Genomic DNA, 25878 nt, shown 5'->3' with positions numbered 1-25878 from the left:
TTGACACATTCAAACCTTTCTTTATTGGGATCCAGAATATACTTTTCAAGGAACTGGGACCTGGCGCCCATCCTGGTAAAGCCTGCGCTGACCTTACAGTTTAAAGGAGGCTTCCCAGACTCACCTTGTCTTAACAGTCACTTAGGGAAGTCCTTAAACACACAGCTTCTCAGGCTCTTCCCCAGAGCCTATGCAGAAAGAAGGTCAGGATGGGGCCCTGAAATCTGCATGTTTAACAAGCGAGGGGCAGGTGGGTTTTAGGTTCCGGCGAGCTTGGGAAGCGCTGCAGTAAAGAGTTGCATCACTACGTTTCTGACAATCAACAGGGATCGTTTCAGTCAGTCAAGGGTTAAGTTAGAAGGGCCACTGCCCAAAGGAGGCCGGACCTCATTAGCAGCCAACGTCCTCGGCGTGTTTCTCGGCTTGGAGTTCTCCCCAAGCCCACTGCATTCCACAAGCAGCTCCCCTCGAGGTTCTACCGCGACTTTTGGAAAACTCTGAGTCAGGGCCCCTGGGTACAAGTCTGTGACAGAGGCAGGCAAGGAGAGTGAATGGCCCTGCTCCGGGGCGGTTAAGCCGCAGAGGCGGCACCAGGCGCAAGCCAGGCTCCCTCTGCAGAGGACCTGCGGGTGGGGCCGGGAGCCAGGGGTTCCGCCGCCCCAGCCCTGGACTTGTCGGACTCTCAGCCGGCGCTCACCGTCCGCTCCGGACCCCACAGGGCGGGCGCTCCCCTCCGCTCGGCTCCACTCCTACCCCGAGGACGGACCCTAACCCCCAGCAGGGTTCCAGGAGGAGCCCCTGTACGCGTGCTCCAAAGTTCAGAGACTCTGGGGGAGTTACAGCCACCTCTGAGCCCTTTCTAAGGCGGAGGAGGCAGGTGTCGGGTGGCCCAGGGGGATCCCGCGGACAAATCCCCGAGGCGGGACTGGCGGCTCCCAGCGGCGGCTGGAGGGAACCGGCGGCGCGCGCTCCGCGCCGGAGCGCCGAGGTTCCGAGCCCGCGGCGCACGTGCGCGCCCGAGAGTTACCTTTGGGCGCTCGCAGGTGTCCCCTCCAGTCTTTGCAGCAGCACAGCCCCATGGCAGACGCCCGCGCCCGCCGCTCGGCTCCGCTGCCTGGCGCGCCGCCTGCTGCCCGCACCCCCGGGGCGGCTCGACCGACGTCCGGCCGGCGGGCAGTCTCCAGCCCGGCGCGGGGCCACCGGCCGGGCAGCTCCCTTGCCCTCACGCTCCGTACTGGTCCCGCTCCGCGGGTCTCCCGGCCTCCGGGCAGACCCTGCTAATCAATAGGAGAACGCGCAGATCGCGCCGGCTGCCCGCTTTTATCTCCGCGCGCCGGCTCCCTGCCCTCGCGGGCGCCCTCCCCGCGGCCCGTTACTCTCCCGGGGCGCCGAGCTGCGCGCTTCCGAGGGGCCACCAGGGAGCGCTGTGCGAGCCGCCGCAGTCTGTAGCTCCCTCCTCTGCCAGTTGGGAGCCGGCTAAGGGTGGGGGTCGATGCTGGCCGACCGCAGACCGGAAGGAAAGGTCCCCTCGCTGTGCAAGGGCGGCGCCACCCTTCCCCCAGCATCCTCTAAGTAGTCATCTCTTAGGTGACTTGGGGGGCGTCTACCAGGGCCACCCTGCTCTCAGTTTCCCAGCTCACCTGCACTCCACAACTGTGCAGTTGCCCAGGTTACCCCCCAGACCTGTCTGGGTTACCTATGGACTAGTGACGTTGGGTAAGTCACTTCCCCTCTGAGACTTCTGAAACGTGAAGGAAAGGACACCGTTTCACATGTCATTTAGCACAAATGAAAGGTTTGATGGTATCAAGTTACGCAAACACTTGTATTCAGTTTTCTCATCTATCAGATGGAAAGAATAATAGAACTTCATTGGAGCTTTGTGAAGATTAAATTAATATTATTCATTTAATCATTAAAATGTTTTAGGACACAACTGGCATATTGCTAAGTGCTTTGTAAGTGTGAACTATCATCATCATCAAGTGTTGGTGAGGATTTGGAAAAATGGGTACTTTTGCCAGGAGGGTTTGCTTTGGTGCAATCTTTCTGGAAGGTAACACTCAATCAAGCTGCTTATTAAAACTAAAAATGCTAATACCCTGGGACCAAGCAATTGCATTTCTCAGCATGCATTCAGCCCACACCCCCAGGAAAACCCGTACCAGGCTTCTCATTGCAGCCCTGTATGTAACTGCAAAAATTGCAACCAAAAAGATGTTCATCAGTAAAGGGATTATCAAATACACTGGTATTTTCATGAAATGAAATACTATCAAAGGAGGGAGATGCAGCTGAATGTTCAAGGTCTATGGATTCATAACACTTATGTAAAACACACACTCTCAGAATATGATTTCCCTGTATAGTGCCCTCTCTATGCTGGGCACTGCTCTAGGCACTTGGGCCTGGAAAAATACTTAGGAAGAAGACAAAAAATCAAGAGTTGTTCCCTCTAGGGAGAGGGCAAGTGATAAGAATGAATTGAAAGTAGGTGTCAAGGGAATTTAGCATTCTTATAGTGGTCTAATTTCTTAAAAGGAAGGCATATTTACGTATTATTGTGTAATTAAACAAGTAAGAGAAATGATTTCAACTGTCCAGCACAGAGTAGGGTTCTTAATATTAGGTTCTCTCTCACCCACCCAGTTCCTAGGATCTGTTCGTGCCCCTGAAACAGGCTGTGGTTAACCTCTGATGGCCTTGGCTTGACTGGGATTTTCTCCTTCCCTCCCCATCCCGCCTTGAGAAAACAGACATGGCCTGGAGGAGAGCAGTGGCAAGGCCAGGCCAGAGGCAGAGGCTGCCTGTAGCATGGAGCAGAGGAGTTAATTGTTGAGGGGGAGGCTGGGGAAGGGAGGAAAGAATGACTTGGAACAGGGAAGAGGTTTTTCCAGGAGTTAAGTCTCATTCAAAGGAGAGATTAACAACAGTGGGACAGATTTCTGCTTCCCTCTCTAACTCTCCAGAAAGACCAGGGTGAGGCTTCTTCAGGGAGAGAGGAGGGTTGCCCCGCACTAGATCCGGAAAGAAAGATGTTTTCATTTCATGACATGAAGGCGGGGGTTACAGAGAGGGAGTAACTGAGAAAAAACAGAGAGACCTGACTTCTGGTTGCTGCCAAGTCATTTTAAACAGTTTTAGCACCAGGCAAGATCACTTAGTCACAGCGGGCTTAATGAGGCCCCAGGAATTCCAAGCTAGAGCTCCCTGCATTCAGGGAGAGCATGTGCGGGGAGTGAGCCCCCGGGTGATTGTCCAACGGCCAAGTCCTACATTTGGAAAGCAAGATTTAAAAGAAAACATCACAGCGGCCATTGTGGGCTGCTTGTTTATCTTTCTAAGAGGAAGTAGCAAAGCAGGATCATTTCAAATGAACCTATTATAGAGGGTCAGCATCCCCATTGAACCGTTCAAATATATTTGGGGATACTCAACTTTTCAAAGTGACTTTAAATATCAAATCCCAGGGCAGTTTACAGGACAGAACGCAAGGCAAGAGCTTATAATATTATTGCCTTGGGTTTCGCACACTTTAATTCCTGATTATATTCATATATCGTCTTTTTATAGTTTTCTAGCTGTGCGTCTATTTCTCAAGAGGGGAGGAAAATAACATTCACTATGTTTCCCACCATGTGCCAGGCAACTCACAAGTGCTATTATCTCCATTAACCACAGGACAACCCCATGAGGCATCGTTAGATTAAATTTACAGAGGAAGAAACTAAAGTTCAGGGAGGTGAAGAGATTTGCCCAGGATCAATGAAATGGTAAGTATCAGAATCAGGATGGATGGATGGATGGGTGGATGGACAGGTGAGTGGGCTGAGTAGGTGAATGAGTGGGTGGATGGGTGGGTGGGTGGATGGATGGATGGATGGATGGGTGGATGGGTGGACAGACAGATAGATAGATGGATGGATGGCATTTACCCCATCACGTGTAGAGTCATGGGCTGCAATTGCAAAAGCACAGACTGAGCAAGGAATTCACCTGATAATTAAAATCCCTGAACATAGACCCCTGAATTGATCATGACCCCAAACCATCTTGAACTGAGCCAAAACGTCAGGATCACTCACCGCTCCAAGGCTTCAGCTGAGCTCAAGCCACTCAACTCCAGAAAACTGACCAGGGAGGTGGGGGCCCCTGAGACATCTTCCTGAGCTAGAAGGCCAACATCCTACACATCAAGGGAAAGCAGAGCCAGAACCAGGGGGCGGGTATCCAGTGAGTACAATGAGCTCTGGGAGGAGGATCGGATGCCAGCTTTGGAGGACAAAGGCTCTGTGGGGCTGGGGCTACACCCACCCATCCAGAGCTCCACCTCCTGCTGCTTTAGTCCATTTCTCTGGGAGCCTCAAAGCTCGGTGGTGAGGATATGGGGTTGTTGCTAAGGAGGCTGCTGCTGCTGGGATCCTAGCCCTCTGCAGCCTGAGCCCCTGGTTCCAGACACGCTCCAGGCCACTCGGGGATTTGCTTAGGAGTCTCAGGACCCGGCCTTCATACCCCTCTGCAGGAGTCTGGTTACTCCTCCCAGCTCATACCCAAGGTACCCCTAGGGTGCCATCTGAAGGTGTGAGCTCAGCCCTAGGCAGCTCAGGGAAGAGTAGAAATGGGGACATGGCATCTTAGTCACAGGTGCAGCTTTGGGGGGCTGTGATGATCATTCATTCATTCTTTCATTCATTTATTCATCCATGTACCAAACGATGACTGAACACAACTGAATACCTGAGAAGAACAGCCCAGGGCTGAGCTCTGGGGGGACAGTGCCCCGGTCTGCTGAGGGTGGTCAGGAGAGGCTCTCCAGAGGATAGGTCTCTGAGGTGAGAGCTGAGACATGAGGAGGAGTCCAGCACCTTAGGGATGGTGTGGGAATGGTCCTCCAAGGAGCACTGTTGGTATCATGTGAAGGAGCATGGTTCCAGGGTTGGGAGCAACACAGCAGGGCGTTTAGAGCATGATGCAGTCTGTGATTCTGACTGATCAGGCTGGTGCTGGAGTGAAGGAGGGACTGGAAGGGGGCAACCGGGAGAAGGGAGGAAGCCTAGAAGCAAAAGGCATAAGGCAGGTGAGAAATGCAGGGCAGAGGAGATGGAGATCGGGCGGGACCGTGTACTAGTGAGGTGGCCCCCAGCGCCCCACACCACCAGGTCCCCACACCCTGTGTGCTCCTATCCCCTTGAATCTGGGCCACCCTACGACTTGCTTTAACCAACAGAAGGTGACAGAAGTAAAGTGACTCTGGGCCAGCGCTGGGCCTAAATCCTAAAATGGCTTGGTAGCTTCCGCTGTTGTCTTCCCGGGAGAGCCACCCCCTTGTGAGCAGTGGGACTCAGTCCTGAGACCGCCATGCTCCGGGAAGCCTGAGCCAGCCATATGGAGAACTGAGGTCAAGGCCAGCCACGCGAGTGAGGCCGCCCTGGAGACGGTCCAGCTGTGTAGAGCAGTGATGAGCTATCCCTGCTGAGCCCTGCCCTCATTGCAGAACGAGAGCAAATAAATGTTTAAGTCACTTAGCTTTGGGGTAGTTTGTTATGCACTAACACAACTGAAACATGGGGGGCGGGGGTAATACGTCCTCCTAATAGCCAGCACTGCCAGGCTAAGAGTGTGACATTCCATTCGAATTCAGAGCAATCCTCTGTGTTCGGTATCCTCATCATTTCCACTTTAAAGAGGAGGACACTGAGGCACAGAGAGGGGAAGGAATTTGCACAGGTAATTCATACAGCTAATGAGTGGCTGAGCTTGGATTAGAGCCCAGCCTGTCTTGTTAAGGAGCCTCCGCTCTTAACTCTGTGGTAGATACTTTGGAGGGAGAGGAAACAAACGGCAATGGATTCATGCCGCATGGGTCTAAGGCATGTCCGTAGGTGAGGCTCGTGGTAAAAAAAGACAGCCCCTGGGAAGTGCTGGACGGGGTCTGGCAGGAAAGCTCACTGCTCACTTAGCTTTTCAGAGTAATGCCTGTTCCCTGGCGGCCCTGACACCTGGTTAGAGGGGGCTTCGTGAAGGTAAAAGCACTTTGTAGACTGCTTATTACAGACCTACCCCATACTGGCACCGGTATCTCCCATTTAATTTTCACAGCAGCCTCATGATGGTGATATGTCATAAGGCTCATTTTACAGGTGAGAATATAGTCATCTGCCCAGGTTATGTGAGCTCTCAAAGTCACAGAGCTGGTAGGGGGGAGAGCCTGTCCTTGAATGTGGGCAGTCTGACCACCATGGGACACCTTCTTAATGATCAGCTCCCTGCCTCCTGCTTTAGGGCCTGAGTCACCCTCTCCCATCTTCTCCTCCCATCACAGTTCTGATCTGTGTCAGGAGTTTGCCCACAATTCAGTGTGCATATTATGCTACACATACAACACTCACAGATATTCTGGAATTGGAAAGGACTTTACATTTTAGTACGGCCTTCTCAATTTTCATGGGAAATGAGAAGTCCAGAGAGGCTAGATCCACTCCACATCAGGCATTTCTTGAGGGCCTACTATGTGCCAGGCACTAAAGTTGAGTTGGAGACAAGTTGGGGCTATGTTCAGTCAACTGCAGTTTTTGCTTTGAAACAAATAGATGTAGAGAAATGATAAGCAGAAAAGAGGCTTCACCCACCATCTCTCAAAATAAGTTTTGTGCACTTTTACCACAGTGCATGGAAGGCAACTGATCTGGATTTAACTATCTGGTTAAACATATTAACTAGCTCCCTCCCACACCCCCATTATCCCTCATCAACAGAGCTGCTGTTATTCACTTTACAGACTCATTGCTCTGGGTTCTTTTTTCTAAAATGAAGTATGTCACTCTGGGGAAGGTGGAGTCTATTTGAAGCAAGCACACACTGCTTTGTGCTAGAAGAGGCTGTGGATCCCATAAGGAGTGGTATGCTTTTTCCTTTCTCTTAATGAGACTTAAGTCTCATTTCTCTTTTTCCTTTGGCTGCCAGGAAGCTCAGAGAAATTTTAAAGTTCGGCTTTGGCAAGTATGAAGGCACCAAAGTAGGCTTTCACATTTACATTTTGTTTCCTGATTTTGCTTTTCTACTTTTATTTGCATCTTCTTGGGTCCTTCAGTTTTATAATTATTACCATTGTGTTACCTTCATTTTAAGTGTTCTCATTAGCAGCCATTTCAAACCCTCTGTGGAATACCATAGGAGTATAAGTCGATAAGTGAATGTGATACCTCTTGTTTTAAACGAGGAGTTGGTAAACTTTTTCTGAGGGGCAGATCATAAACATATTTAAGCTTTGCCATATGGTCTCCGTAGCAACTACTCAACTCTGCCCTGGTAGCATGAAATCAACCATAGACAATACAGAAATGAATGGGTGTGGCTGTGTTTCAATAAAACTTTATTTACAAAAGCAGGTGGTAAGCCAGATTTGTCCTGTGGGCTTTATGTAGTTTGCAATCCCCTGTTTAGAAGACTTTTAGACCATTAGGAAATTGTTTCCTCTTAAGTTGGGAAGTACTTGGCTTAGAAAAAAAAGTGAATTCTCATCTCTAGGAGGCGGGGATTCTGTCCAAGATGTCTAGTTTCCATTTCTGGGTGACAGATTAGGAAAAAGCAACTGCACAAACTGTCTGGACAGTTGGCTCTCGGGAGAGATCCACAGTGCCCGGGAGGGGTCAGTCTCTGATACAGTGGGCTCTGAAGTCTGCCAGCCAGAGCCTATTCTCCTGCACATTTGCTATGCCCAGTCCTCAGGGAGGGGGGCAATGGGGGCCGGGCCCCAAGGTGCATGGCCAGCCGGCTTCCCCAGCTCCGGCCAATGGGCCTTCAGCCGCTGCGGATGTTGTTTGTGGAAGGAATGTGTCTGCAGCTCCAAATTCCCACAGAGAAAGACAAGGGGAATCGTTGGGGAGAAATTCCTGGGCCACATTTTTCTTGCTGTTCATGTGGCCTGAAGCCATTGAACTTGGCCAGACTGCCCAGAGAGGGATTTTACAAAGCCCATTGTCCTTCCTGAAGCCTCACCCCCAGCCCTGCTCCCACCTGCTCTTTCTGCCTTTCTTTCTTTCCTCCCCCAGCCCCAGGAGAAATGCAGCATGGGAAAGAGCAGGAGGCCAGGGCCATGGCCCCGAGGGCTTTTGCTCCTTGTCCAGGATTGACCGGCTGCAGCAGCAGCTCCTCGAAGGCAGGCAGGGCACTTCCTGGTGGCTGTGATGGCATCAGAACTTTCCATACACTACAGGGGCATGGTCTCATCTGCTTGAGCAGGAGTCACCAAGTGGTACACTTGCTTCAGTAATAAAAGCAACACATACTGAGCATCTGCTGTGTGCCAAGTACTGAGCATTCTACATACATTTACTCAAACTCCATAAGAACGCTATTACAACCCCCATTTTACTGATGGGGAAACTGAGGCGCAGAGCTGCTAAGTGATTTATCTGGGGTTCCACAGCTAGTAAGAGACAGGATTTGAACTGAGGAGCCTGGCTCCAGCGTGGCTCTTACCTCTCCCTTTCAGTACGTGGGATCCCCGTGGCTCAGCATTCCATTACAGATACTGCCCTAATGGCGAGTCTCCACAGTATTAGAAAAATCCAGGTGACAAAGCGTTTGCATAGATAAGACCTGTGCACCTTTGAAGGTTCCCAGCATCCCCACGTGCCACAGAAGATAAGACCCTCTACCATGAGCCTGGCCCATCTGTTGTCTGGTCCGCCTGGCTGAGGGCACAGCACTGTGACCTGGGGGTTAATTAGTCCTCCTTGCGGTTGTCACCATTGCTGCTGCAGCTGCTGACAGTGGAAGGGAGTGACCTCAGTTACCGGGTGAGTCTCTGAGTGTTTGCAATGCACCAGCCTCCAGGATTGGCAATTTGCATACGTTATATGTCTTAAGCACAACCACCCTGAGACTGAATGTAGAAAACCCCATGTCACAGATAAAGAAACCAGCACGTTAATCAGGTAATTAATGCCGGCTGCCGTTACAAAACAACCGCAAATCTTAGAGCCTCAACCCTATAAACATTCTTTCATGCTCAGGTCACCATCTCAAGTAGGTCAGTATGAAAGGCGGGTGGGAGGACGCTCTGCTCCAGGCGGTCACTCAGGGACTCAGGCTCCTTCTAGGACCTCAGCGTCCTCCCCTGGATCCTTTCCATCAGAGGAGGGAAGAGGGAGCAGGGGGATCTCAGGGAATTTTAGGGGCTGAGAGCAGCCTGCAGTCACACTCCCACCCACATTCCATTGTCCAGCGTTCAGTCATGTGACCCATCTTGCTGTGGGCGAGGCTGGAAAACTGTCTGCATGGACATAGGAAAGGGAAACAGGTTTGGCTGCCGCCCTGGGGTTCGGAGACGTGAGGTGCTGTGAGGGGCAGGTGGGCATTAGATGCCCAAGCCTGTCTTTGGCCTCTGTACTGCCTTGACTAAAACTGAGTTGAATTCCAACTTCCACCACCTTGAAAGATCTTCTCTCTTTCAGTGGGGCAATGGATGGGGCCGAAGGTGCTGAAGGGCTATGAGGATTAACTGGGATATTAAGAGAAGTAAGTGCCCAACAGCCTTCCCTTTCATAGTAGAGCTGCAGCCAGCGGTGCTGGGCAGGTGGAGGGGCGGCACTGGGACAATCTCAGCCCAGAGGAGAGAGGTGGGGATGGCAGAGTCCACAGGGTGGGGGTTCAAGTACCTGTGCTTGCTGCTGCCACCTAGCTGTAGAAGGAGGAAGCACAGGACAAGCCGGCTTCGCGATTCTGGTTCTGGTGGGCAAGGGTCCAGGCCACTTCCATCCCATCCTGATGCCCATTAGGTTTCTTAGCAGAAGCTGGCCTTGGCCATGTGTCTAAAGCATAGATGCTGGGATGGGTGAAGTCCCCGTTCCCCAAGGTTTTGCTGTGGAAGCAGCAACTCTTCCAGGATGTTCTGCTCAGGCCTCAGCATTTCCCTCAGTCTGGAGGACTCCTAGCCTGATAAGGCAGGACCTCTGAGGTATGACTGTGGATGTCCTTGCTGACCACTCTCACAGGGCTGCCCCAGGATGGTGGGCATGGGGTGGGCCCCTCCCAAGCTGGCCTTGGTGTGTCAATGAGATCACAGGTGTGTGGGAACCGGCTGCTGGGCACCACAGAAATACCCCCGTGGGGAGGGAGAGGGCCACCAAATCTCTCCAGGGCCACACAGCACCTCTGGCACATGACATCTTGCTTCGGGAGAGGGTCCACAAGCTTCTACTCTGTCAAATCACACCCAGACACACACAATTTCCAGGGGCGAGTTGGCCTCAGATGGCCAGGTCAGATCCAGTTCTAGCATTTGACAACTCGCAAGGACCACCGTTTCTCTTCTCCCTACTCAGTCCCAGGTGGAGCTCACTAACCCCATGGCCACAGCACCCTTCCCACAGCCAGGCCTTGGTCCACCCGACAGGTGTCCTGAACACCAAATCCCAAGAAGAGTTTTTCAGACTATGGACTCCAAGCCAATAGGGGGGTCATGAAATCACCTCAGTAGGTCTTGGCCAGTCTTTTAAAAAATGAGATAGAATCACAGAGAGTGGAAAATGCCAGTGGGCACTGCATAGAGGAACAGTACTGTTCTGTGAAACCCTTGCTTCAGTGTGTGCCTGAGCCCTCAGGTGGGATGTAATGTTTATTTCTTGTCAAAAAAAGTGTGAAAACACAGTGGTGATGCAGCCATCTCATTCCTTCCAGAAAACTTGGGCTCTTTGTGCAAATTAGTCCACACATGTCTCTTCCTCCCCAATTCTCCCCACAGATCCCCCTTCTGCTGCATGCCAAAGGAGGGCACGATCTTTGCCAAGCCACTCAAAAATACAAAATAGAACCCACCACTACCGGCCACAAAAGGTCCCCTTAAGCACAGATCCCAGGATGCTGGGTGCTTACTCGTCTGGCATTTGCATCTCTAAGAGGGCCACTTAAGTGACCCTTCACAGAACAAAGAAGATCAGCTTCTCTCAATTTAAAAGAAAAGAAAAGAAAACCTTCCGCGCTGCACATCTCTTCAGTGGAGGCTCCTGCGCGGTGGGCTGGTCTGGCAAGCACTTTGTTCTGACACATCTGGTGAGTTGTTCCGTCTCCAGCATCATTCCTGAGACAGTTATTTGTGGAGTGCCACTCAGTGCCAGACACGGGAAACCACAGACCAGAGCCCCCTGCCCGACGGCCCTTCTCAGCCCGGCGTGTGTGTGTGTGTGTGTGTGTGTGTGTGTGTGTGTGTGTGTGTGTGTGTGTGTGTCTGATGAGGACGGCCGCTCCTCTGCCAGCTCCAGGCCTTTCCTCCCAGAGGAAGGCTCCGCCCATGGCAGGTGTGTTCTGGGCCTCACCTGCTCCAGCTCTTCCCCAGAGCCGGTCAGGAAAGGCCTGGCTCTCTAGGATGCTGGGATTCTCGTCATTCCTGCCTGTGGGTGGGAGAGGCCCCTCACGTGTCTGAGTGGCTATGATGTACCAGGCACCGCTGCATCCCGCATCCCTGCCGAGGCCCATCAGGGTCATTACTGTCACCATCCAGTGAGGCTCAGGAGATGAGGTGACTTTCTAAAGCATGCACACAGCCAGGAAGAAGCCAGTTCTTCCCAGGATCTCAGACTCTTGTGGCTCTGTTCTTCCCACTCGACCACAGGCAGCATTTGGAAGTGACCAGGTGGTGGAGCAGGTGGCGCAAATGACGGGCCATAGCTGGGGTAGCAGGCTGCTCAGATGGAGGGGCTAAGAGGATGCGGGACCTTCCAGGGAGGAGGGGAGGAAGGTGAGCCAGGTCTTTGAGGTTTGGGGCCTTGAGAGTGTGAGCTGGATTCTCCAGGCCAGTGAAAGTCAGTTCTGCTGCCAAAGGCCCACTGCTCTGGCCGCTTCACTACTAACTGCGTGTCTGTACCAGTTTGCTAGGGCTGCTGTAACCAATCAGCACAAACTGGGTGGCTTACAACAACAGAAATCTGTTCTCTCAGAGTTCTGGAGGCTAGAAGTCTGAAATGGAGGTGTTGGCAGGGCCATGCTCCTTCTGAAGGCTCTAGGGAAGGCTGTCCATGCCCTTTACTAGTGCTGGCGTTGCGGGGACTCCTCGGCCTTCCCTGGCTTGTAGCTGCATCACTCCAATCTCTGCCTCCATCCTCACATGACCTCTCCCTTGAGCGTCTGTGTGTCCAAATCTCTTCTCATAAGGACACCAGTCATTAATTTAGGGCCCACCCTATGCCAGATGTCATCTGAACTAATTTTATCGGCAAAGACCCTATTTCCAAATAAGGTTACATTCTGAGACTGCCGGTGGACATGAATTTTGGGGGGACAAGAACAACCTCCATCTTTTCCCAGCCATGGCCTCCTCAGCTTTGCTTCCTCCAATGCAAGTCTGCAAGAAAAGCAACAGGGGCAGCTGTGCCCTCAGAACCCAGGAAAGTATCACTGACCTTGAGGAAAGCTTCCAAATCTGGTGTTTTGTTTTGTTTTTATTTTAGTTATTGTAGCCCCAGTTTTTAACATTCTGGCATTCCAGAATAATGTGCTTTTAAAACACAACAAACTCCAGGTTATTTTTGTGATATATTTTTTAAAAATTGGAATCATTTACACCTGGGGATATGCTTCAATAGACATTTAGATCCAGTAAGGAAAAGTTGTTTAGAAAGTGGTTTTCTATTCCTCCATAATCCACAGTGGGGAAGAGAACCAAGGTGCCTCTATTGCAACATAAATCCTTATTCTGGTTCAAAGACTTTCCGAACCAGTGGCCTTCAAACACAACTCCTCCCAGCAACCCGTCCACCAGACCCGTGGGATCACCTACCCAGGAGGATGCTGCAGAAGATGAGACAAACTGGAAATGCTTTTTCGGAGATAAAACTAGAGGTCATGATTCATTAAAAGATGTAGCCCCTGCTAACCACGAAAAGCAGTTAAAAAAACCCTCTAGCATACTGAATAAGAAAGAAGATTACTTGAAGGTAAAGCACTCAAAGGATAATCTTAGATTGAAATTTAGTTTGGAACAATATCCTCAAAAATTTTATAGCAACTAGAAAAAAGGGCCCCAAATATGCTCGTGATTCAAAACTAACATCAAATAGTGTGATTTCAAGCGTTCATTATTATTAAACTTTTCTTTGTCTTATGGGGCTTGGTTTGTTTTTGTTTGTTTGTTTGTTTTTTGCGGTACGCGGGCCTCTCACTGTTGTGGCCTCTCCCATTGCGGAGCACAGGCTCCGGACGCGCAGGCTCAGCGGCCATGACTCACGGGCCCAGCCGCTCCGCGGCATGTGGAATCCTCCCGGACCGGGGCACGAACCCGTGTCCCCTGCATCGGCAGGCAGACTCTCAACCACTGCGCCACCAGGGAAACCCGGCTTGTTATTTTTGAATAATATTTTATTAATTTCATCTGCTAGTAATTTTTATTAGGAGGGTAATATTTTCAGTGTTTATGTTTTCACTTAATGCTTTTCATATGTATGCAATTTCTATTTGAAATGTATAAAATATGTAGCTTCACTGAATTTAACAATTTTATGTATTCTGTAGCCTTTTGGTGGAAAATATTGATAATTAAGGCTGATATTTTAGAAACGCAGGGAATAAATACCTGCATTCACGTGTGTTGTTTTGCTCTGGCAACTGCAATTACTAACATCTTACTTATCAGCTTCTGCTAACTATGTTCCAGGCCTGGGGATTAATGCTCCACATGGAGATGCTCTTATTGAGCCCATTTTACAGATGAAGAGACTGAAGTTTAAAGGGTTATACGACTCGCTCAGGACCCCAGACCTGGGCAGAGGCTGAGCCACAGCTGAATCTCAGACAGTGTGACTCAACACCTCGCCCTTAACCACAGCCGCACAAGAATGGGGGTGTCCAATGACTCGGCCAATAAATGGGGGTGTCAAGTGACTCGGCCGATACACAATAACTATCATTTTCTAACCATCTTTGATTTTGAGTTTTTAATTGCCTACGCTAGAGCTCCCAGACTCAAACCCTTATAGAGAGATGAGACAGGTAAGTTGAACTGAGAAAGCAGGTGCCAGGGGCAGAAGGGGGCCTGGGATGGGGACGATAGGGAGAGGTGGGGATTCTGGCCAACTGGAGGACACTCAAGCTCTGTCCAAAAGGAGCAGCTGTTACTGAGATCCTGTTAATTGTTTATATGGAGAAAGTAGGCCCAAATTCACCCTTATAGAAATCGACATTATCAATGGGTAAAACCTTTTGCTTTTAAACATGTTTCATGAGCCAAACAAAATACGTCTTGCGGGCCAGAACCAGCCCGTGGGCAATCAGCCCTGGTTACAGCTCGGCTTGCAGCCTGGGAACTACACTCAATTTCTTGTCACTGTTTGCCTCTCTCTACCATCACTTTCAGCTCCCTTCCTGCTTTTGAGTTGCTGCTCTTTCACAGGTTTAATTTCTCAAGCATCTTGAAGAGCACGGCACCCTAGTTTCTGCACGCACAGATGCAAGACCCTCCTTCAGAAGCTTATGGTCCAGGGTTGGGTAGCACTGATGTTGTTTCGCTTGGGAGCATGGCTTTGCATTTAACATGCACACAAATCGCTCAGGGCTTATTGCTATAACCCAGATTCTGTTTCAGTAGTTCTGAGTGGGGCCTGATAATCTGCATTTACAACAAGCTCCCAGTGATGCAGCTGGTCCATGGACCACACCTGGGTATGAAGGACCTAGACTAAAGAACAGCCTTGTGTCTAAGTTCCTAAGCTAAAGGCTCTCCATCAGAGGAGTCTCTGTACCTGGGCTTGGCTTCCCAGAGGTGACCTGGGTCATTCAACCCCCCACCCACTAATCCCCTGCCACATTCCTCCCCACATCCTAATTTATCTAGAGATTTAGTCTAGCTGAGATCACTCGTAAAGAATTTTATCTACATCTTTGTTCTGAGCTGGCACTGAGTATACCTCCTCCTGCACATCACCCTTTCCCATCCGGTATGCATATCTCTAGCTGAGGAATTTCTGTCTGCGCCCCTCTGTGTCTCAGACCTGTGGTGCCCGGCACCCTCCTCGGCTCCTGTTGGCAGCCTAAGATGGGACCCTGGACGGGGACTCACCTGGATGGACCCCGGTCTCCATCTTGTACTAGTCATGTGACTTTGGACAAGTTACCCCTCTGTGCCTCAGTTTCCAAATCTCTACAACAGGAGTGTAAGGTGCAATCACCTGGGAAGACTGAACCAATACACTGTAGGGTGCCCTTCCCACTTGTCTTTCTAAAAAGAAACTCAACAGATGACTTTAAGAATCTCATGTTGCTTGTGTCCTGCGGAAAATGTTAATATAGGGAATTTATTCCTATTGCTGTCCCAGGAACACGACCAGTTGCTCTTGAAGGAATTTAGCAGGTTTCCCCTGTGAGTGGTCTTTCATTCCGTCTGTCAGCAAACATGTTCCTGTACCTGATCTGGGTTGGGGCGTGTGAGGGGCAGCCATACAGAAGGTGGGCAGACACGTGCACAGTCGCCATAGCTGCAGGAGTGCCACACACAGGTGTCTTGCAAAGTCAGGAGATGTCAAGCTGTTAAACCGGGCATTTGCCAATTTTCAAATAATATTCTCAGTGTTTTTTCATGTGAAACACCCCTAAGAAACAAGGGGCCCAGTGGTCAGTCAATCAATCAATAGACCACAGAATGGCCAGAAAGTCACAAAGTTCTGAGAAAGTACTGTATTTGTTATACTTTTTGATATAAATAACTTGACCCATTGCCTTATAGTATATTATATAGTATATTATTTGAAAAGGTTACTAACTACTCTTTAAAGATACATTGATCCTTTGTTTCTAGGTTTTGCAGACACCTTATTGTAATACTTGCTAAACTGTATAGAATACTTAACACAGGCCAGTATTGTCCTAAGATATAGGTGTATCACATCACAAAAACACTATGGGGTATGTACTTAAAAAAAAAGTTTTCTTTTGAAATAATTCTAGATTCACTGGAAGTTGCAAAGAATTGTACAGAGAGGTCCCATGCACTCTTCACCCAGCCTCCCCCGATATTAGCATCTTATATAACTACAGCACAGCATCAAAACCAGGAAACCGACCTTGTACGATCAATCCACAGAACTGATTCAGATTCTGCCAGTTATACCCCTGGACTGGGGTGTGTGTGTGTGTGTGTGTGTGTGTGTGTGTGTGTAATGAGGCAGGGGAGGGGTCTATGCAGTTTTATCACATGTGTAGCTACATGAAACTATCACCACCATTAAGTTACTTAACTATATCATCAGAGTAAGGCTCCCTCTGCTCCTCCTTTATAGTCACATCCAACCCCTTTACCCCCATCCCTAACCCAAGATATAGATATACCCAAGGTATAGGTATACTTTAATTATTCTCATTTTATATATGAGGAAACTGAGGCACAGTGAAGTTAGCAATTGACCAAGGTCACATAGCTAGTAAGTTCTGGGTCTGGTTTTTGAACTCTATCATTAAAAAGACGCATCGCAGGGAGGGGTTTGTGGGAGCATGTGGGAGTGGAGTCTGGAAGGGCTTCCTAGATCTTTGTCTCGAATAGAGAAAGAGCATCACTTACAATGGGGGAGGGATGGAACATCGGACGACGTGGGAGTGGAACTGAGGGCTGCAAAACTGAATCCAGGTTGTCACAGCTGCTAGTCTGGGCTTCCGTGACCTCACAATGACCCAGTCATCTTCATTCCCAAACTTCTTCTCCCTGTCTGTCCTTTTTTAGTTGCCCAGCAGCCTGGCAGTCATTTTGGACTTCACCTCCAGCATCCTGTCCCTCACCGGGTCTGGCCTTTCTGCCTCCCAGCCATCCCCCATCCTCCCAGCCACAGCTTGGTTCCAACTTGTCAGTACCCAGTGCCTGCTGCTCTATTAAAGCAGCCCCCCCCAACTGGTTTCGGGTCTCCCTTGTTACCACCCACGCCAGTCCGGTCTTCTCATTGTTGCTGAATACGATCATAACTTTCCCCTGTTTAAGAACCTTCAGTGGCTCCTCATTGCTTATAAGACTGTCCAAATGCCAAGGCTCTTTGGGATCTAACCCACGGCGAATGGCTCAGAGTTAGCCAAGCTCTCTCATGCCCCAGGATATTGGCACAACTGTGCGTGTCTCCTCCCGTGCTCCTCGTCTGGGCCAGACACTGAGCACCGGGCTGAAGTTGCAGGTGTGAATCAGACATGGACCCCGCCCCCGAGGAGACCTAAGTCTGATGAGAGAAACGTAACTGCCCCCAAAAGAGAAGAAGGTCAAAAACCAAGAGGTACTTTCAATCGTGCATGAAAGGTGCACAGAAGCAGGTGCGGCTCTGAACGAGGAGCCCTGAGGTGGGAGAAGGTGGGTCACCTGGCTGGGACGAGGATGACAGTGGCAAGCCTGGAGTCTGGATCCACGCGCCTCCCCAAGCCAGGGCAGGACACTTCCTGGAGTCCCCGCAGGCCATGCAGGTGGCCCTCACTGTGCTGATCAGGAGGCCGTGGGTCAGGCAGAGTGTCACACTTGCCAAGGTGAGGCTGAGCCAGCGCACTGGGGTAAGGACCGTGTTACGCACTCAGGAAGCCAGGCTGCCCTGGTGGTGGGCAGCCCTGGGTGGGCCGCTAAAGGCAATTTCTGATTGGCCTCATTCAAGAGAGGTGGCTTCAGTCTAATCACCTAACGGACCACAGCCTTGATTTGCAAGGGATGCAGGCACTGCCTCCGAGGGCAACATTCCCTGATGCCCTCTGGGGTGGCGGCAGTTCCATTTAAAGGCCCCTCTGCCTTAGTGGATCAGGATGTGGGAGAAGCGGAGACTTCAGCAAGTGCAGGAGCATCTCTATTAACAGGCCCAAAGGGAGAGGACAGTGCAGCAGTGGCTTCGGGCCCAGGGCAAGGGATGGACGGGAAGAACACAGGGCTGGGCTATGATGGGTGTAGCACGCTCAGCGCCTGGAGAAGCCACATCCCTTCTGGGTGCCAAGTTTATGAATAGGATAAAGACACTGATAAGATGTGCACTGAATTCATTTATGACTGGAGGCTCTGAGGGCTAGTGAATTTGCAAGAAGAGATCAACAGGGGTGTTAGGCTGAGCTCACAGGCTGGAGTCTAGAGCAAGAGAACAGAAAGTCAGGTCCTGCGTTTACGTCCAGTAGCCCACAGTCAGGGCTGAAGGGCCTGCGACCAGGGCAGGTGCACAGGGTCCCTACTCAGAAGGACCCTGTGTTAGGAATTCACTGCTCTCTGGTGGCTGTCTTGAGGTTGTCAACCATTTTGCCTTTAAATTTGTGTTTTATAAGTGAACTCTGATGGGCCAGGGGAGCGTGTGCAAGGGCTTGGAACCTCAATTCTGTGGTGGTCCTGCCCCTGGCAGCCTCCTGCTTCCAGGGGTGCTGAGCCACCCACTGTTTCCTGGTGCCCCAGGCCAACAGCCCCCCTTCCCCCTCCCCCCAGTGATTGCTGCCACCCCCTTCCCCTAGTCTGGCAGAGGGCTGGGGTCAGGGCCACCAACCCAGCACAGTCTCAGGGTGGAGCACGGTGGTGACAGTCCCGGCCTTGGTTGACAGCACCAGTGCACAGGGTAGGGCATCGGGCTGCGGGAAAGGGAGATGCCTGGTTGGACTCCCTCACCCAGGAAGGTGCACGGCGCCGCGGTCCAGTGGCTGCCGAGAGGGAGACCCACAGCTGGTGGGAGTGTGCGCTGCACCTCGGGGGACCCTGGGTGCCTGTGAGTGGTCTCCTCTCATCCCACGAGTATCTCCTCCACCCAAGGGAGTGCGCCATTTAAACAGCAAATAGGAAACCCCGTGCCTGGTCTGGCCCTAGGCCCCTACAAAGAATAGCTACACCTGCTCCCGTGTCACAGTGCTTCGTGAGGCTGTCAAGCCCCTTGGTGCCCTCTTCCTACCACAGTGGAGCAGCTCAGCCTCGTTTGCATAAGGCCCTCAAGCACAGTGCTGGGATCATCACCTCCTTTATTCCAGACTCATGTCTCCATGGACACAGCCTCTGGGCTCCTTGCTCCTGTAGCTACCCCTCCACTGTACGCAGGACCAAGTACCTAATTTGTGGGGCCCAGTGCAAAGTAAAAACGCAGCGCTCCGCCTCCAAAAAGCAGGGGAAAAGCACCATTAAAGGCATCAGATATAAAATTTCCCCTTTCTTCCATGAGCTCCCTTTCAATCTGTCAAAGTGTGGTCCCAGGCCAGCAGCGCAGCATCACCTGAGAGCGCATTCAAAATGCAGGTCCTCTGGCCCCATCCCAGACCCTGGAATCAGTAACTTTGGGGATGAGCCCAGCATTCTAGGTTTTGATAAGTGCTCCAGGGGATTCTGATACGCAGGAAAACTTGAGAACAACTGCTGGAGAGCTGGGATTTGTTTGTTTTGAAAGCCATAAACTAAAGAAATTTGAAATCTTATTTGAAGTTTGTATATGGTAAAGAGGAGTTGAAAGAAAGGGAGAGAGGGAGGGAGAGAGAGAGGAGAGAGGAAAGAGGGAGGGAGGGAGGGAGGAAGGGGAGAGTGAGAACGGGCTGGTGGAGAGCAGAGGAGTGTTCTCTGCACGTCCACGTATCTTAGTTCACTTGATGTTCACAGCCTTCTTGCCAAGTAGGTAGTTTTCTTTCTATTATCAGATGATGAAAATGAGACTCAGAGAATGTAAGTTATTGGCCCAAGTTCTTGCCCTTAGTGTGTGGTGGAACTAAACTGTGAATCTTGGTGTCTGACTTCAAAACCTAGGCTTTGGGTTTCCCTGGTGGCACAGTGGTTTAGAATCTGCCTGCCAATGCAGGGGACACGGGTTCGAGCCCTGGTCTGGGAGGATCCCACATGCCGCGGAGCAACTAGGCCCGTGCGCCACAATTACTGAGCCTGCGCGTCTGGAGCCTGTGCTCCACAACCAGAGAGGCTGCGATAGTGAGAGGCCCGTGCACCGCCATGAAGAGTGGCCCCCGCACAGAAACGAAGACCCAACACAGCCATAAATAAATAAATAAATAAAGCAAACTGTCAACAAGTAAAAATAAACACTATTATATTAAAAAAAAACCCAAAAAACCTAGGCTTTTCCCCCAGTTGTTCCTCCTCCCTCCTCCCCCCCTTCACTTTAGGAGTACCTGCTGAGCACCTATTCTACGGCAGGCATTGCACCCAGTCGCCTCCGCATCCAGGCCTGTGCCGTGCGGTACGGCTCCACCACACACACGTGGCTGCTGAGAACTTGAAATGCAGCTGGCGTAACTGAGAAAGGGGATGGTCAATTTCATTACAAGCGCGGCTTGCTTTATATTTCTATTGAACAGGGCTGCTCTAGAACATGATTTTGGCCAAAAGGAATGAACTGCAACCTCCTCTTCAAGGGCATCTATTTCCAGAGACATCAGCGGGAGTTTCCCATACCTGGTCCTGTGTTTTGTTAAGAAAAGTGAGGTTAAGACAGTAGGGCCAGACCACAAAGCAGGGAAGTTCCAGAAACCACTCTTGTATTTGCTGATTCTCCCACCCTCAGGGGTGGGGAGCGCTTGTGAACTGCTCATCTAATTTCATTTCTAGTCATTACCCATCGTCTGGCGCTCTGCAGGCAAACTCAGCAGGGCCACCCGGGGTCAGGCTGATATGCCGGCTGGCTGGTACCAGGTGCCGAGATAGGCTGAGATCGGCATCCTGCTCAGGAGGCGGCTGAGGAGATGAGCGATGCTCTGGGGATGTCAGGAGCACCGTATCAGTCTACTTCTACAGAGTAATCTGTGTGCGCTGGCTTCGCTCCAAGGTCAGGCCTCACAGATAGCAGGCAGCAGTTCTCCTATCTGCTTCAAGCTGCAGGCGGATAAGGACAGCCAGCTGTAAGCTCAATGCCCGAGAGAGGCTTCAAAGATCCAGTGTAGCCGTAAGAAACTGCTGGAACCCGTTCTCGCAGGGGAAGCTTGCTTATGGGAGGCCATTCTTCTGGCACCATTCTACTAGGGCAGGTGGACACCTCGGAGGCCCTCTTATCCTGCAGTTGGAGAAACCAAGGAAATCTGATCTGGTTTCCCCAGCAAGTTAGAGACTGAGCTGGGTCTGGGACCCACTCAGATCCCAAAAGCATATGCTGATCAGGGCCCCCTTGCTAAGAACTTGGCACACGAGCTTGGAACTGCACAGGAAGAATCAGAGCTCCGCTTTAAGTGGCCTGGCTTCTGAGTTGCCTCCCCGACGGTGAGCGCTTTGGCAGGGCAGGGTGGTCTCCTCTGTGGACATTGGCTGGGGCGAGGGTCCGGGCAGAGCATGGACGGTGGTAACGAGGAGTGGCAGCTTACCTCCTCATCTCCAGCCGGGTCCTTGCAATCCCCCCAGCATTACATTAGTGGGTTTGCTAACACACAGTTCTGGTTTTAACCATCCCTCCTGCCTGCTGAAGAAGTGCAGTGGCTAAAGTTCAAGCCTCTGTGTCCAGCATCCAAGGTGCTTCGTGACCTGGCCCCGCCCCCCTTTCCTCCTTGGTCCTCTACACCACGAGTCTCCCCCACAGAATACTTCCCCAGGCCTCTGTGCCTTTGTGTACTCTAGCCCCCCATCATTTGGGGATGACCTTCTCTTGTTTGCTCAGCTGGGTCATTTTCACTTCCCTGTCAAGGTTTAGCTTGGGTGAAATCTTCCCTAACCACCCAGGCGAGCCACCCTCACCCTCTGCTCTGGGCTCTCAGCCCTGGGGACACCCTACTGGGGCACTCATCACACCGTATTAGGACTGATAACTTACAGGTGATAGCTAAGCGGGAACTGAGTTGTTGTTATTAATAATAATGATAAACAGACAGACTGCAGAGAGGAGGGAAGAAGAGAAAAATATTGGCATCTACACTGAGCCAGGCACTAGGCTCCCCCTGCAACCTCACCAAACCCAAGGCACTTGGCTTTATTATCTCCAAATTAGAAGTCATGAGACAGAGGCACGGGGACATTGAGTGACTTGTCTAAAACCAAGCAGGCCCTGGGTGGCAGGGTCGGGCTTCTGTCCAGTCCTCCCTGACTTTGGAGAGGACAGTCTGGAACACTGGTCAGAGCTAGCTGCTGTGTGGTCACACGTGCCCTGCTGGAAGAGGGCAGAAAACAGGCGCAAACAGGGATATGGCACGTGCACTCGGCCTCCCCACTCTCTCCCCTGGAACCTTCCTTTCTGTGTGCAGATGTCTGCCCCTAGGGAACGGCGGCATCGCTGGCAAGCCTGGGTACACTCCACTGTCTCCCCAACTTCCATGGAGTGCCATTGCTCGCTTTGCTCGTACGAATGCCTGGGTGGAGCTGAAAACCCAAGGCCTCAAAGCCATCCCTGCCCAGGCCCATTGCCCGCAAGATGCCCACCTGGTGTCTGGGGAGTGGGTGGGGATCCCAAGCAACGTGGTAGAAGGAGGCAGCGGGGGGCTCTGTGGGAGAGCAGGGCACCTGCCAGACCTCTGAACTGGGCAGTTTCCCCACCAGAGCCTCCAGCACTTTATCTTGAGAAATGTGGTCTGTGGGGCACAAAGCAGACAGGCGCTCTGTGATGGGAACTGGGCCCAGATGTCAGAGCCACCGTGACACCCTCCGTGTCCTCCTGCTCCAGAAGACAGCACTTTCCTGCTCTGAGATTCCGGGCGGCCTTCGTGTTTCACCAAGGTCATCCTCAGCCCCGCACGCTGGGACCCTCACACTCCAGGAGGAAATGCTGCCGGGAAAGGCGCTCGGACCTGGGACCCCGGTGTGGATTTGCAGAAAGAGCCACGGTCAGCGTGGACACTTGGTCCCTAAAGAAACAGCCATGGACTGTGTCTGATGCAGGGCACCTCCTCTCCCTTCCCTGGAAGCACCTGAGTTCCTCTGGGGGGTCCTTGTGCCTACTGTGTGAGCCTTTGTGGGCGGGTCTGTCCAGGCACTGGAGTGGACAGGTCCTTCCTCACCACCCCAGCGTCACCAGTGGCAGGCACACGGCGTAAACACAGCCACCTCAGACCCTGAGCCATCGACGCAGCCGGGACTGAAGAGCCTGTGGGATTCGGCCTTCCCTGCTCAGAGCACCTACCACTCTCTCTTCCTGGCTCCGGGGGCCCTGAGCAGCCCTGCCGCCTGCCCCTTCCACACGCATCTCTCCAGCTTCCCATGGGCTGATTCTGTGTGGCCCCATAGCCTCTGGCCATTTCCCCCTTTGTCTGCATTTGTCAGAGCTGGCTTCTGCCACCTGCCATCGGGGACTCTGGAAAGACATGCCCAGCAGTGGAGAAGCCGTGATAGACCAGCAGTCACTCGCCAGCACGACTTAGGGCTCCCGTCTGAATGCCTGTAGTCAGTGGGCTTGCCTCCCTGTGGTAGCATCAAGGTAATACTAGAATAAGGATGTTAGCGAGACGACTTCTAGGGATCACCTAACTCGACCCATCAAACATAAGCACACGTTGTGGGTTTAGCAACTTTTTGTCCAGAGCGCCAAAGCAGGCCTCTCCACCCCTTCCCCCATCCTTGTAGGTTCGGAGGAAGGCCTAAGCTTGCCTGTGCCCAGATGCCTGCAGTGCCAAGCAGTGATGGTCTGGGAGGCCAAGAGGATCAAGTCTGCAAGGGGCAGACGGCTTTCAAAGGGCTGGGAGGGGCTGCTTTGCCCCTTCCTGGGAGGGGAGCAACTGCCAGGCTAGAGAAGAGGCCCGAGTGGGAAGGAGACCGAGCGTCCTCGAATCCCAGCCCCTCCTGGGGCCTGGCTCCTTCCGGACTGACCCAGGAACCAGCCTCAGACTATTGGTGGATGCGGGGCTCTGGGGCTAGAACTGGCTCAAGCCGCAGCCCCACTATTTAGTGGCGGTCGGAGCCCGTTAAGAATCAGAGGTGTGGCCTGGCTGACTGAGACGGCTGGGGGCTTGCTGGAGGACACGCGAGGCCTGTCATGAAATTGGCGTATCTCTCCACTAGATGGCACTCACAGTATAATTTTCCTCATATTTTAAATTCTATCTTGATGAAAAATTGTGATTTTTTTTTTATACTGTTAAAGAGCATGAATAGAGCTATGACTTAAAATTCATGTAACTGACCTCATGCCTTATCGTTCTTGGGTTTCTATCACATGTCCAAGAGTTGTCAAGTTTCCCTCCCTCTGAGGTCTTGGGTGTGGCAGATGTGCACTGCAGTTCGGCTTTCCGGGGCCAGAAAGATGCATCCAACGGAAGCGGAAGCGACTAAGTCTTTCCTTTCAGCGCTTCCCAAAGGCTGCCTGGGGCTCTGCACTACCTACCACCTGACCTGCTTTCCCTGAGTGGTCTCACAGCTACCCTCCATCCCCAGCCCCGGCTTTCAGGAGCGGCTGCACATCCAAAGGCAAGAGGGCGGCGCTTCGAACCTGCATATATTTGGTGCTTCGACCACTGCTGTGCTTGGGAAAAAGGGGTGTGAGGAGCCTTTCCTTCTATAACCGTGTCCTGAGACCTCTCGGGCCCACCCACATAGGAAAAATGCCAGACCTGTACCAGGTACCTGTGTTGAAGGGCAGCATAAGTGTGTGGCTTTGGAAGTCAGACTGCCCAGGTAGAAGCCCTGACCCTACTGCCATCCAGCTGTGTGTCCTTGGGCAAGTCACCAATCCTTTCTAACCCCCGGTGTCCTTTTTTATAAAATAGGCATGGAAGTACCCCTTACCTTAGAGGGATGTTTTGAGTACTGTGGTAGCAGAATAATGGCCCCACAAAGATGTCCACGTCCTAAGCCCTGGAACCCGTGAATATGTTCCCTTACGTGGCAAATGGGTCTTCCCCACCGAGTCAAAGAAATTCTTGTAAATAGCTCTGACCCAGATAAAGAGCATGCACACTGGTGACCATTCCCATCCGGTCCCTGGGGGCACACGTCCAGTGCCTTTCTGACTTCATGGTGGTGCGCGCTGACCTCCACCTTGTGGCTCTGGCCTCACCTCAGCCCTCCCCAACTCCCAGGCCCAGGCCCCCGGCCCCTCCCCAAGCCTTCCTTCCATGTGTCCAGCTCCCCCTCCCCTACATGGCAGGGCCCTGCCTACCTCACTCCCCTCCTTCATTTCTTCTCTACCTTCTTGGCAGAAACCTTTACTCCTGTTCCATAATCAACCAAGCCTCTATTTTCCACTCCATGCCCTGGGATCCCTCTGTTGCCACCTTCTAATGTGTCCTTTCAGCAACAAGATTCTTGCAGTAGATGAAATACCCAAATGAAACCACGGTACTTGAATTCTGCATATGCGGCAGGCAGTTGGGAGGGTCTCCCTGCACTTCACCTGCAGCCTGTACCTCCTGGAGTTCCCAGTATGGACAGAGCAAAGGTGAGCACACCCTGCCCCAGGCTTGGATTCGCTCAGTCCTGCTGCCAGTGGGCCATAGCTTGCTGGCCTGAGCCTGGGCTGATGCGTCCCCTGGTGCACAGCCCGTAGCCAGGTCACTTTGTCAGAGAGGTTGTGTGGCTCTGCCTCTCTGAGACTGTAAACTTACTGGCTCACAGACCCCACAGGCCCTAGCACACTCGATCCACAGCCACCACTTCCCAGAAGGAAGTCTAGATTCGATTGGCACATGATAGGGTGTGATGACTAGCTGCCTGTAGCCTCTGCTCTCGGTGCTCTGCCCAGACCCCTGGGCACTCACTGCTCCCATCCACACTGGCAGCCTCTTTCCTCAAGCACCTGCGGCTCTGCCTGAAGGCCTTCTCTGAAGGCAGGGAGCTTGGCCAAGCGCAGGGCGGGCCAGAAATGCCAGAGTCAGCCTCCCAGGGAGCAGCTCTCAGTTAATGGCCGGTGGGACTTGGTGGGTAAACCCCCAGCCTCCTCACTCCTTGGGTGAGACACCTCTGAGTCGGTTCATTGGAACTGAGCCCCGGGCACCCCCAGTGGCACCAGCTCACCCTGCTGGCTCTCCCTTCCTGCTCCCTTTCTCGTGCTTTTTGGGGTCACCACA

The 25878-nt window shown here is 52.0% G+C and overlaps 1 protein-coding gene across 6 annotated transcripts in view; it reads right to left on the bottom strand.

Annotated features, from left to right (window-relative positions):
* Window positions 1-25878, bottom strand: part of ARHGAP22 (Rho GTPase activating protein 22) — a 207321-nt gene that overhangs the window by 86217 nt on the left and 95226 nt on the right. The gene's annotated exons all lie outside the window — the stretch shown is intronic.

The sequence above is a fragment of the Globicephala melas genome, chromosome 16, assembly GCF_963455315.2.
Source record: "Globicephala melas chromosome 16, mGloMel1.2, whole genome shotgun sequence".
Lineage (NCBI taxonomy): Eukaryota > Metazoa > Chordata > Mammalia > Artiodactyla > Delphinidae > Globicephala > Globicephala melas.
The sequence above is the reverse complement of the archived record's forward strand: the minus strand, read 5'-3'. Positions and strand labels throughout refer to the sequence as shown.